We start from the raw sequence: 14283 nt of genomic DNA, 5'->3' as shown, positions 1-14283 counted from the left end.
CTGGCTCTAGGCACGGCGCGACTTAAATAAGTACAGTGGTGATATCTTTCTTAAAGGCTAGAAATACACCACCACCCTAACGGCCGACGCGGTCACAACGCAATATGTTAAATTCAGAATCGCAGAAGAAAAAGACATTGTCAGGAATCATGTCCTTTAGCCAAATTTCTGTAAGCGGGATGATCTGCGAACAGCACGAATCGATTAGAAAAGAAAGAGCCAGGTGTTTGGAAAGAATACTTCTTATGTTGGTGTGAAGGTAGTTAATACACAAAATTGCGCAGCGCCGTGCGAGTAACCTCGATGGTGGTTTAACTGCCAATTTATTAGGAGTGGAAGGTCTGCGTCACTCTTGGGTCACCCGCACAGAGCGATTGGCTTCGATGTTCTAGAAATAAGACTCACTATTGATGTACAGCTTATCAAAAACCAAACGCACTTTCTCACCTTCAGATTTTACTGACTTTGCACACTTGAGTACATGGAGGCGTTTGTCGCGAACAATTTGAGAGTGATCACGTGAAATACTGAAGTCCGTATTCTTGAGCTTATAGCCCCTGCTGTTGTTGTTGTTGTTAGCCTATCAAAAGATGGCACATACCCACACTGGGGGATCGGCCAAGAATCGGGTGGCTATTCCCTGCTCATGACAGAATAAACTTCTTTTTCGTTGAACAACTTAGCAATATTATGCCGAATTTTGTCGTCTGAAAAACGGCCTATGCGGTGAGCGCAGGATAATGAAAACACTGTAAGACCAAGTTTTTCAGAACAAAATTTCATAACAAGACGCTCGGAGTCTTCCCAGATTTTAGCCTTATCGTTATCAGGAACGCCATATATTAGAACGTAGAACCGGCGGGAACGGTTTTCCATGTCATTTTAACTTGAATGTTAGACACACCATGAGCGCAGCTCGTGGAACCTTCAGATGTACGCATTGTTTGATTTTTCAGTTCAAGTTCTTGCACACGTTTAACTAAAGACCTTATATCTTCATGGAGGTCTGAAATTGTCTGGTTTTTAAGCCCAAGGTCATGAACACGTTTAGTTAGAAACCGCATTTCCATTTGCAAGTCTAAATTAATTTTGAGGGTCTTAATGACACTTTCCAGAATGTTCGTGTGGCTTGTTTCAAGCCTTTTAAAAGCGTCTCTTCTCTCTTCTTGAATAGGATTACAATGAAAAAAAAAAAAACTTTGCGCTGCTCTAGGTGGCGTTGCATGGCCTCATTATTCCAGAGAACGCGCAATTCATGCACGCAAAGAAGTAGACTGAGAAGAAAGCGCTCACCCTCTTCGGATTATACCGAGGCTGACGCATCAGAGCTCCTCTCAGTCCAGGCAATGTTGCATCCTGCAGCTCCTGGTCCAGATGGTGTCACTGTTGGTATAATTAAAATTTTAGCCGAGGAGTTTACAAGCGCCCTCTTAGATATGGTCAACGCTTCTCTGGTAAATGCACGGATTCCGAGCACTTGGAACACGTCGAAAATTATTTTACTAATGAAAGATGTAGCAAAAGGATACGTCTAGATAATATTAGGCCAATTGCACTGACTTCAAATTTAGTCAAATTAATAAAAAGAATACTGCACAGACGCCCCCACAAAACATGTTCATGGCATCAATGGACTCAGCTCAGCTCAGATTGGCTTTCGTCGTGGATGCTATATATGATCCGCGCATGTGGATCTAGACAGCAGAATCCGGCTCTCGCTACGCAGAAGAGAAGTTTCAGCTTTGTTCACTCTTGATGTAGCAAAGGCCTATGACGGTGTAGAGCATACTATTTTACTTAATAGACTTGCTCAGTTACATCCTCAAACCTACATTTATGCGTGGATATCTGAATTTCTGAAGAACAGATTCTTTTACTGCGCCTAGAGAACCCTATGTTCAAATACATATTATCAATCAAGATGTGTGCCGCAAGGATCGGTGCTATCCCCTCTGCTTTTTAATATTTTGGTCAGTGGCATCCCCATTCGTCCTGATATAACAGTTTTTGTGTATGCAGATGACATAGCTTTTTTCGCCTCACCGGGGACATCCACTCTCTTTACCAATATCTGCAGGGATATTTGGATGCTCTTGGAGTATGGTTGCAGGGTATTAATTTATCCCTGAATGCAGACAAATGCGGAGTTTTGGTATTTCCTCCAGACAGACCTTTGCACGTTACATTAGTCCATCGCTCTCTCCAGATTCCACAAGTGGAATCCATAAAATATCTGGGTTTTACTTATCACCCAGCATTAGATTGGATCCTTCGTATAAAGAACAATGCGTTTAAAGGAGAACGCGCTCTAGGCCGGCTGACAAGAATCGCCAATAAAAAGTTTGGGATGCACCGCGACACGTTATTGTTACTATACAAAGCCTACGTAAGACCTATACTTGTATTTGGTTGCATTCTGTTCTCTGGTAGCGCAAGCTTGAAGATTCAACCCTTAATCTTACTGGAAAGGCGCGCTCTCCGCCTCTGCCTTGGTCTCCGAAAATCAGTTTCAAACGCCCTGCTTTATCTGGAAGCCCGTATCCCTGATCTAACTTCCCGTTTTCAAATACTCACGGTACGAACTTTCTCAGGTCGATGGACCCAGTGACTGATGTCAGTACTCCTATTTTTGTGTCTCAGAAGGCCTTATTCTTTTCTCATCATTGGCCACGGTATCACATGCCACAAATTATGTTAACGCAGAACGTTTTAGCACCGTTTGGTGTTGATCTCAGATCTTTGTAGTGGGTTGATGACACGCCGGCCGCAGTGGAATTCCATTTCGACCACATCTTCCCATCTCATGCGAAACACATGGCCGCAAACATTTTAAACGGTATTCTCTTGTATCACATAGAGGAATACCCCTATCATACGGTGCTTACTACCGATGCCTCCGTCAACTGCCAAAAAGCTGCAGTTGGTATCTTTTCGCAGGATTTGGCATGAAGCTATTCTGCCCGCATCCCAGTTTATATTCCTATATCCTTTTCGGAATTTTTGGCTCATGGAATGGCCCTTCACAAAATTCCATGCCATGTGTCTCATGTTATTATTCTCGCTGATTGTTTTTCAGTGTTAGTCTCACTTGACTCTTCACAAGAAGATTTTTTTGCGCCGTATCCTGCGATTTTTGTCCCATGCACATTGAAGGTGGTTCGTTTTGTCTGGGTCCCTGGCCATGCAGGTATTCATTCAAATTTGGTGGCTGATTAATTAGCACGGTCTGCTCTTGACGGGTCAGTGACACATCACGTCACGAATTTCAGCCTGCTGGCGATTTTCAGGTTTCAGTGGTTCCTACATATATCAGCCAGGTTACGAGATCCCTTACTAAATACCACTGACTATCAGCACTTAGCATATAATTGGAACGTCCGTTCGTGTAAATCCCGGCTGTGTGAGGTAACAATGGCGCGGTTGCGGTGCAGGATTCCAAGTTTGAATTTATATCTATGCAGGTGTGGGTTGACACCAACGAACCTATGTTACGCATGTGGGAAAGTTGAATCTTTAGACCATTTTCTCCTCTACTGCCCAAAGTTCGCACTTCAAAGAAAGATTTACCTGGAGGTCCCTCTCTCCAGGTTAGGGCTCCCTTTATCTTTGCCAGTAATATTATCGTTTGGTGCGAACGCCAAGGAATTTGCATTGGGTTCTATTTGTGGGTTTATCCACGATTACATAATTGCAACTGGTAGGTTGATGTGCAAATTCTTTTAATGTTCTACGAGCCCTTCTTTTTTCACCAAAATGCTGTCAGTTATTTAACTGTCAATATTGTTCTGTTGTTTTTATTCATCGATTTTTCAAAATTCACAAATGGTGCCTCTTCTTCACCCCAGGTATATGGCACATACCCACGCAGGAGGTTTGGCCAAGGTGTAGTTGAATAAACAAAGAAGTTTCCATGGAAGATGATGACAAAATTGTAGCACCAATCGTGAATTTTTAAAAATCAATGAATAAAAACAAGAGAACAATATTGACAGTTAAATAACAGACATCATTTTGGTGAAAAAAGAAGAGCTCGTAGAACTTTAAAGGAAGTAGCACATCAACCTACCAGTTGCAATTATGTAATCGTGGAGAAACCCACAATTAGAACCGAATGCAAATCCTTTGGCGTTCGCACCAAACGATAATAATACTGGCAAAGATAAAGGGAGCCCTAACCTGGAGAGAGGGACCTCCAGGTAAATCTTTCTCTGAAGTGCGAATCTTGGGCAGTAGAGGAGAAAATGGTCTAAAGATTCATCTTTCCCACATGCGTCAAATAGGTTCGTCGGAGTCAACCCACACCTGCATAGATATAAATTTAAACTTGGAATCCTGCACCGCAACCGCGTCCTTGTTACCTCACACAGCCTGGATTTACACGAACGGACGTTCAAATTATATGCTAAGTGCTGAATGTCAGTGTTATTTAGTAAGAGATCTTGTAACCTGGCTGATATATGTAGGAACCGCTGAAACCAGGAAATCGCCAGCAGGCTGAAATTCGGGACGGGATGTGTCACTGACCCGTCAAGAGCCGACATGGCTAAGTAATCAGCCACCTCATTTGAATGAATAACTGCTTGGCTAGGGACCCAGACAAAACGAACCACCTTCAAAGTGCATGGGACAAAAAATCGCAGAATAAGGCTCAAAAAATCTTCTTGTGAAGTGTCAAGGGAGACTAACACTGACAAACAATCAGCGGGAATAATAACATGAGAAACATGGCATGAAATTTTGTGAAGGGCCATTCCAAGAGCCAAAAATTCCGCAAAGAATATAGGAATATAATCTGGGATGCGGACAGAATAGCTCCATGCCAAATCCTGCGAAAAGACGCCAACTGCAGCTTTTTGGCAGTTGACAGAGGCATCGGTAGCAAGCACCGTATGATGGGGGTATTTCTCTATGTGATCCGAGAGAATAGCGTTTAAAATATTTGCTCGCATCTGTTTCGCATGAGCTGGGAAGATGTGGTCGAAATGGAATTCCACTGCTGCCGGCGTGTCATCAACCCACTACAAAGAACTGATATCAACACCAAACGGTGCTAAAAGGTTCTGCGTTAACATAATTTGTGGCATTTGATACCGTGGCCAATGATGAGAAAAGAATAAGGCCAGCTGTGACACAAAAATAGGAGTCTGACATCAGTCACTGGGTCCATCGACCTGAGGAAAGTTCGCACCATGAGTATTTGCAAACGGGGAGTTAGAACAGGAATACGGGCTTCCAGATGAAGCAGGGCGTTTGATACTGATTTTGGGAGACCAAGGCAGAGGCGGGGAGCGCGCCATTCCAGTAAGATTAAGGGTTGAATCTTGTAGATTGCGCTACCAGAGAACAGAATGCAACCAAATTCAAGTATAGGTCTTACGTAGGCTTTGTATATTAACAATAACGTGTCGCGGCGCATTCCAAACGTTTTATTGGCGATTCTTGTCTGCCGGCCTAGAGCGCGTTCTCCTTTAACCGCATTGTTCTTTATATGATAGCTCCGATCTAATGCTGGGTGATAAGTAACACCCAGATATTTTACGGATTCCACTTGTGGATTCTCGAGAGGGCGATGGACTAATGAAATGTACAAAGGCCTGTCTGGAGGAAATACCAAAACTCCGCATTTGACTACATTCAGGGATAAATTAATGTCCTGCAACCATACTCCAAGAGCATCCAAATATCCCTGCAGAATGTGGTAAAGGGAGTGGATATCCCTGGCCGAGGCGAAAAAAAAAGCTATGTCATCTGCATACACAAAAACTGTTATGTCAGGACGAATGGGGATGCCACTGACCAAAATATAAAAAAGCAGAGGGGATAGCACCGATCCTTGCGGCACACCTCTTGATTGATAATATGTATTTGAACATAGGGTTTCCTCGGCGCTGTAAAAGAATCTGTCCTTCAGAAATTCAGATATCTACGCATATATGTAGGTTTGAGGATGTAACTGAGCAAGTCTGTTAAGTAAAATAGTATGCTCTACACTGTCATAGGCCTTTGCTACATCAAGGGTGACCAAAGCTGAAACTACTCTTCTGCGTAGTGAGAGCCGGATTCTGCTCTCTAGATCCACATGCGCGGACCATATAGAGCATCCACGATGAAAGCCAATCTGGGCTGAGCTGAGACCGTTGATGTCATGAACATGTTTTGTGAGGCGACTGTGCACTATTATTTCTATAAATTTGACTAAATTTGAAGTCAGTGCAATTGGTTGAATATTATCTAAGACGTATCCTTTTCCTACATCTTTCATTAATAAAATAATTTTCGCCGTCTTCCAAATGCTTGGAATCCATACATTTTCCAGAGAAGCATTGACGATACTTATGAGGGTGCTTGTAAACTACTGGGATAAAATTTTAATCATACCAACAGTGACACCATCTGGTCCAGGAGCTGCAGGATGCAACAGTGCCAGGACTGAGAGGAGCCCTGATGCGTCAACCTCGGTATAATCTGAAGAGGGTGAAATTGTGCACAAAGGGACGTTGCTCTGCGTCTGGAAGCGTAACGTGAATCCATGAGCAATACACTCCAGGCTCTCCTGAGCATTTTGTGGTGATAACACTGTTGAACTAGTGAGAAGAATGACGAGAGAACTCTTGTTACGTTCCATGAATCTACACAGGGCTTTCCGATGACGAGGATTTGAAAGATATGTGTTTAAATTTTGGTTGTACTCCTCCTTGGCTTTTGCAGGTGTTCTTTTGAAAGTTGCAGAGAAGAATTTGTAAACTAACCAATTAGCCGGACTCTGGTTGCAGGACAGCCTCTTCCGGGCCGCTTTTCTGCGACAATAGGCCTTCTCACATTCTTCTGTCCACCAAGCAAACTTCTTTGTTTATTCTACTACACCTTGGTCAATCGCCCCGCGTGCGTATGTGCCATATAGGAAGGAAGGAAGGCCTCAGACGTTGCTGGCACATACCCACTACGGGGGAGTGGCGAAGACACAGGCGGTTAATTACTGGATACAGGAAATTTTTGACGGGAAAAGCAGTGGAAATAGTATGTAGTCTGATAGATTGGAAGAGGGAAGGAAAGGGGTCCAGTTAACTTGGAGATCGAAGACGGGACAATTGCTTAATGTGCATAATAGTACACAATTCCTGTAATGTTGCAATGTCTTACTGACTGACATCGGGAAAAAGAAATTAGAATGGGAGTCGCTGCGTTTCTTGAAGAAAATTTTGCACAGCAGAGCGCACACTCCTGTCGCTTCGTCCAAGCAAAGAAGCGCCAATGGAAAGAACAACCGCGGAAGACACAGGCAAGCCCAGTTGATGAAATGGAATTTGCAAAAGACGCTTCCTCAAATGAGAAAAGCGGCGGCAGAACAGCAGGAAGTGATCCATTGTCTCAGTTTCGGCACAAAAAGGGCACAGTGGGGAAGCTGCCAGGCCAGATCTGTTAAGGTAGAAATTTAGAAGGGGAACCCAGCAACGCAAGCGCGTGAAAGAGACCTCTAGCCTGCGTGAGCGCCAGTCTTTGCTACTCCAAGGATGCAGAAGATGCTGATATTCGGGCGATGATGTAAGAGCCGAGGCAGCAAATTCCTGAAATATTGTGTAGCTGCGAAACTTCACCGCAGCTGTATATGCACACGATGGTAGGACAGCAACAATTGGGCAGCTGAGAGAGGCTCTTGCTAAGGAGTCTGCAACCTCATTTAAGTGAAAGCCCATGTGACCAGGTACCCAAAGCTACCGTACCGAATTTAGATGCAGCGGAATCAGGAACTTAAAGAGGCGTAATGGCCGAGAGTCAGTGGGTGAGGATAAGGACGAGCAAATGGACAGAGAGTCTGTCATAACCACGACCTGGGAAACGGTAGATTCTAATTTTCGTAAGGCTAAGATTACTGCTAATATTTCAGCCAGAAAAATTGGAGTGAAATCAGGAAGACGGAGAGAAAAAGACCAATCCAGTGAAGGTGAAAGAATTCCCACACCTGCCTTTTCGCGATCCTGCGAGGCATCGGTAGCAATAGGAACATGAGAGGGAAAGGACCTTAGGTGGTCCTGCAAAAGACCCTGAAGAAGCGGGAAGGGCTGCAGCTTTGCATTCGATGGGAAAATGTTATCGAATTCAATCTGGACAGATGAGGAGTTGTTATATATTTGGCGGACATCAGTGAAATCAATATTTATGCGATCAAGGAGGGACTGCACGTAACATATCTGCGGGGTATGAAATCGAGACCAGGCAGCATTAAAAAAGGCGGAAGGTTGACTAAGAAATATTATACTGGAAGCGTGAAGAGGTGAGTCGCACAGTTTTAAAAATGTTTGAACTGTTAAAAGGCGAAACCTAGCTGATAACAAAGGCATTCGCGCCTCAAGGTGCAGAACAGCATTGGCGACATATTTTGGAAGCCCCAGACAAAGGCGCAGCACCTCACGCTCCAAAAGCACAAGAGGGCGAAGTTTATAGGCAGGAGCTCCTGAGAATAAAACACGCCCGAACTCCAAAATTGGGCGGACGTACATTTTATAAATCATCAGAAGCGTATGCCTTCTCATGCCTGACCTAGCACTACAAAGCCTGCGCAGGATGCCAATGGCCCGCACTCCTTTTGCAGAAACTTGCTTAATGTGTGGCCGCCAGGAGAGAGTAGAGTCGTATATTACACCGAGATACTTCACCGTCTGAACTTGAGCTATTATGTTATTTCTATACACCAGGCAGATGTTTACAGGAACAGAAACTGGAAATACTAACAATGCGCATTTCTTCACATTAAGGGACAGATGAATTCTTCCTAGCCAGTTGTCAAGAACATTGAGGTAATTTTGCAGGGTTCGATAAAGAGTGTGAATGTCACCTGCTGATGCAAAAAATGCAATATCGTCGGCGTACACATAAGTTTTCACATTTTGAATGCATGAAATTGAGCTTAGAAAAATGTTAAAAAGAACAGGTGAGAGAACTGATCCTTGCGGAACACCTCTTGTCTGTGGAAATCTGCTTGAGAAAACACCATTTTGGCAGCAGTAAAAGTCTCTATGTTCTAAAAAAACCGACATCCAGGCTACAAAATAGCTTGGGAAGTTGAGTTCCTGTAATATTAGTAATAGAGTCGAGTGCTCCACGCTGTCGTATGCTTTACTGACATCCAATGTGACAAGCGCAGCAAACTGTTTTCTATTGCGAGCTAATTTTATACGACTCTCAAGGTCAGTATGAGCACACCAAATTGAACAACCCGGCATGAAACCAATTTGACATGGATTCAATACAGCATTTTCTGAAATCAACGACATGACACGGCTGAGAAGGACCCTTTCCACTAATTTCACTAGGTTCGATGTTAACGAAATAGGGCGTATATTGTCTAAAGTTAAGCCCTCCCCTTGCTTTTTAAGCAATGGAACTATTTCAGCAAGACGCCACTCATGCAGTATCCAAGGACCGTTAATAGAATGGTTAATTAGAGCTAACAGGTCTGCAGGAGATTCATTGAACAAAATTTTGATCATAGATGAAGTGACCTTATCGGGGCCAGGAGCCGCTGGGGATAAGCGCAGGACAATTTGCGACAGCTCAGGCATAGAGACCTCAGTGAAATCACTTGAGGTGCATGTGCATATAGTAGGAGAAGGTAAAGCAGATGTAAAGCGAAGCTCTAGGCCACACGCAATATCTTCTAAGGCGTTTGCGATGTCAGCAGGGGACTGAACGAGGGATTCAATGTTGGCAGTCGGAGGAATCACCTTGTTGCGCCTCATGAAGTAAACAAAGCTCGTTTACTTCCTGATTGGAAAAGGAAATCATAATGATTTGTATTATACTCCTCCTTTGCACGGGCGACAGTGCGCTTAAATGTTGCTGCAACATACTTATAATCCAGCCAATTTTTTGGGCATTGATTGATGAGAAGTTTCTTCCAAGCTGCTTTCCGTCGTCTATATGCATGCGTGCACTCAGCATTCCACCAATTGTTCGCGATTGCACCCTTTGTTCTCTTAACCAAAAATTCAGACTTTTGCCTTGCATGGTCCAGTACTGAACATAGATGTGCAGATTGCTTTCGGCACTTATCTGAGCGCGAGTGTCTGAAGTGATTTGGAGGGCTGATTTTAGAGTGTCTTTAAAGCAATTGTAATTTATTAACGTGCGCTGATGTCGCTCAGGAAGAGTTAATTTACACGCAAACTTGAAACTAATCGGTAGATGATCACTGTTTATTGCACAGTCAACAGGCGCCCAAGACATAACGGAGACTCCTAGGGAGGAAAAAGTTAAATCCAAGGCAGAGCGGCATTGACTGCGAACAAACGTAGGCAATCCGGAATTGTTGCAGATCAAGTTGTTGCCAGAAGCCCAATCAAAGAGCCTAGAACCAAAGCTGTCTGTTTTAACCCCCCAAGTAACATGGTGCGAATTGAAGTCGCCAAGTAATAGAACCTGAGATAGGCTACTAGACATGAGTGAGTCAAGGGGCCGAGTGTCACGCACACCAGACGGGAAATATGCATTAGCTACCGTAAAGGGCTGTTGACCTGGGACATTGAGGTCAAGCGCAAGGATTTCACATTCATTGTCCGCATATTGAAAGGAAATGCATGCCCTGTGGCAAAACTTTGTAGATATGAGCACTAACAACCCTCCCTCTCGTGATGACGGTTCAAGCCGGAACGGATGGTAATCCTTGAGGTGATAATTGAAATTTGGAGTTAGCCATGTTTCCTGTAAAGCAACTAAATCTGGTAGAAGCTGATTGCATAGGCAATTTAAATCTATTGTAGCTGAGAATATTGATCGACAATACCACTGGAGTACACTTAAGAACCCCATCTTGGCGGAAGTGCCGCAGCCGCGACTGCCTTTTCTAGAATACCGGTCTTAGCGTTTTGACTTGCGTTACTTTTCTTTGTCTTTGACTGGGGGCAAGATGGACCGGCAATATTCAGAGGAGACCCACTTCGTGTCTGGGAACGGAGATCGGACTCCATATCAATACAATCCATAGAGGATGCGTCCATAACGCTATTCGAAGGAGAGGGCTGAGAGGTCTTTTGTTGCTCACATTGTTTGTGGCCCTGTGGAGCGGAATCGATTACTACAGAAGGAGGGGTAGCATCCGAAGCCAAAGAAGACAAGAGCGGAATGGTGGACGCCTGCAGAAGATTGGTCATCGATGCAGCTATGACCTGCGAAATCCACATGGACACGGTTTCCATAATGCGATCCATTGCATTTGCCACAGCTTTCTCAACTGCCGCTGTAATAGCCTGGGACAAACTAGAATCCATTATGGGTGGGCATTTGGCGGCCACACTAGAGTAGGCTGAGGCTCTCTCCTTGACTGCGGCAAAAGCCTCTCTCCGCGTGCATCTGCGCTTGTCTATAAGCTCGAGCACCTGAACTTCTTGTGCTCGTGCAGGACAGTCAGGCGAATCAGCAGGATGAGCACCGCTACACAAACAACACTTCTCTTGCTGTTCAGGACATTCCTCTCTGCAATCACGTTCCCCACAGGCACAGCAGCGTAAGGCCGATTTGCAGGCTTTGCCGCTGTGGCCAAATCGCCAGCAGTTTTGACACTGAAGGGGCCGAGAGTTAAAGGCATCTACTCGAAAAACCAATGGCCATACCTTAATCTCTGACGGGCAAAATAATCCTGCAAATGTGGCAATGACGGACTCCGTAGGAATTTTTACTCCGTCAACCAGCCTGCTGCATCGATGGACAGCAATCATTCCCGCAGGCGAGAGGTTCTCAAGCGTTTCCGCAGGGCTCAATCGAGAGTCGACCCCTCGGACCAAGCCCTTGGAACATGCTAGATGAGGCGGAATGAATGCGCTCACCGGGTGGCTGGCGAAGGTCGTGCACTTTAGAAGATCTTCAATACAGTCTTTATCCGACGACCGGCACAAAACACCACCCCTGCCGAACTGCCGGACATCGGTAATGTGCATAAACTGCTTCGATGTGGACTGAAGGGCCGCCTGCACTGCCTCCGGGTTGTTCAGTCGGATAGCGCCTCCATCAGAAGGCACTAATGCGACTAGAATGCTTGAAACACCGCTGCGGAAAAAGAGATCAAGTGGGAGCTGGTCTTTAGGAAGAGATGCCGACCATGGGGAAAACCTCTGGCCAGGAGAAGAAGTCGACATTAAGCTCTCGTCCCGCACCCAATCACCCCAGAACAGGAGCAAACAGGCACGGACAAAAAGAAGGAGAAATTTAGCAAGCTAACGCAACACCGCCAGGTATTTAGCCACTGCCCCGTAGCCTTAGTAGCTGAGCCACGTCAACAGAACAGCAGCCGAACAGCAGCAGCACAGGGTTGCTGTTGTTGTTGTTAGCCTATCAAAAGATGGCACATACCCACACTGGGGGATCGGCCAAGAATCGGGTGGCTATTCACCTCAACGCAGTTAACAGCCGGCCGGTATAGTGCAGGCTCTCTTTTTCGTCCTCTTCTTTCCTGCGGTGAAGAAGGAGAAGAAGAAGACCGGTTTATTCTCATTATGAGTTAATCTCAGAGGTACGCCAGTTTGGACATGGCGGGTTTCTGTGCAGATCGCCAGACCTCGCCTTTGTAAGAGATTTGCTAAACTCTTCATCCTTTGCCTCCTTTAGGGTAAGTTCCTTCATCCCTTCACATCTGGCTTGCACGAAAGGTATTGTACGAGGCGTAGACTCTTCCCTGTCTCCGGCAGAGACTCTTGAGCTTCTGTCGGCTGCAGGTGTTGCTGCTATGCACCGCTGTGGCCGGGATGTAAACAACTTGCGGTTGCCCACTGAATCAGTGATTGCTACCTTTGCCGGCACTTCCTGCCCCTCTGACATCATAGTATGGCCTCTAATTTCTCGGGTAGACCCGTTATCCTCTCGGCCTCTGCAGTGTAACAACTGCTGGCGCTATGGCCATAGCGCCGGCGGTTGTAAATCCAAATTGAGGTGTTGAAACTGCGGGGATGGTCTTTCAACGAGCACCTGCACTGAGAAGAATGAGAAGTGTTGCCTTTGCGGGGGTTCCCACTCTGAAAACTACTCAAATTGTCCCTCTCGAGCTCAGGAAATCCAAATTCTGGAGATAATTGACAGACCGTTCGCTGCACCATGTTTACGGCCATCCTCCTGTTCCAGATGCTGACGTGCGGGCTGCCTTCCAGTGCGTGCCCATCCTCGGATTACCAGCCTTCAACTACCGCCTTCACCCTGAGTGGAGCTAAAAAGTGGAACCCGCCTTGGCTAGAACTCCCTCCAGTCGCCGCGAACTCAAATCCAGCCCGAATACAGCACTTCGCCTGGCAACGTACCGCATCGCCAACGTCACCAGTCACAAGACCGGATCGGGCACTACTTAAGCAAAGTGGCTGCGCCAGCCACTTGGGGCCCGACACCGTTCGCTGCACCATGTTTACGGCCATCCTCCTGTTCCAGATGCTGACGTGCGGGCTGCCTTCCAGTGCGTGCCCATCCTCGGATTACCAGCCTTCAACTACCGCCTTCACCCTGAGTGGAGCTAAAAAGTGGAACCCGCCTTGGCTAGAACCCCCTCCAGTCGCCGCGAACTCAAATCCAGCCCGAATACAGCACTTCGCCTGGCAACGTACCGCATCGCCAACGTCACCAGTCACAAGACCGGATCGGGCACTACTTAAGCAAAGTGGCTGCGCCAGCCACTTGGGGCCCGACACCGTTCGCTGCACCATGTTTACGGCCATCCTCCTGTTCCAGGTTGGTTACTTACCTTGTAAAGAATACCGAAGTAGCAACCGCTGCCTTGTCGCGGTGTCGTGCCCCAATTTTGTCGACTGGCGTGGTGTTATGCGTCTTAGTTGTGATATGCTGGCGCTTGGAATGTTGTCGCGATTATTGCTCTTGCTGTCAGGTGATGTGGAACTTAACCCAGGCCCTCCCAAGAAGGATGATAAAGCTATCCTGGACGCTCTGCAGCGCCTTGAGGAACAACACGCAGCCTTCAGTACTGAGCTGAAACAGCTACGTACTACCCAAATAACCCATGAAAAGTTAATATCCTCACTAACAAACCGCGTGCTTGCGCTGGAAACATCCCAACAGAACCTGAGCATACACACCAACCTGAACGAAACAGGCGAACTTAAACATGAAATAGCAGTCTTAAAGGCCGCAAGTATTGATACCAGTAATCGAATGCGACGAAACAATTTGCTCTTCCTAGGCCTTGAAGACACTGAAAATGAATCCTGGGCAGAATCTGAAACACAAGTCTTGTCATTCTGTTCGAATGAACTTGACATCGAGATAGACCCCACCAGCATCGAGCGTGCCCACCGT

The sequence above is a fragment of the Amblyomma americanum genome, chromosome 5 (assembly GCF_052857255.1).
Source record: "Amblyomma americanum isolate KBUSLIRL-KWMA chromosome 5, ASM5285725v1, whole genome shotgun sequence".
Lineage (NCBI taxonomy): Eukaryota > Metazoa > Arthropoda > Arachnida > Ixodida > Ixodidae > Amblyomma > Amblyomma americanum.
This window is presented reverse-complemented; position numbering follows the sequence as displayed.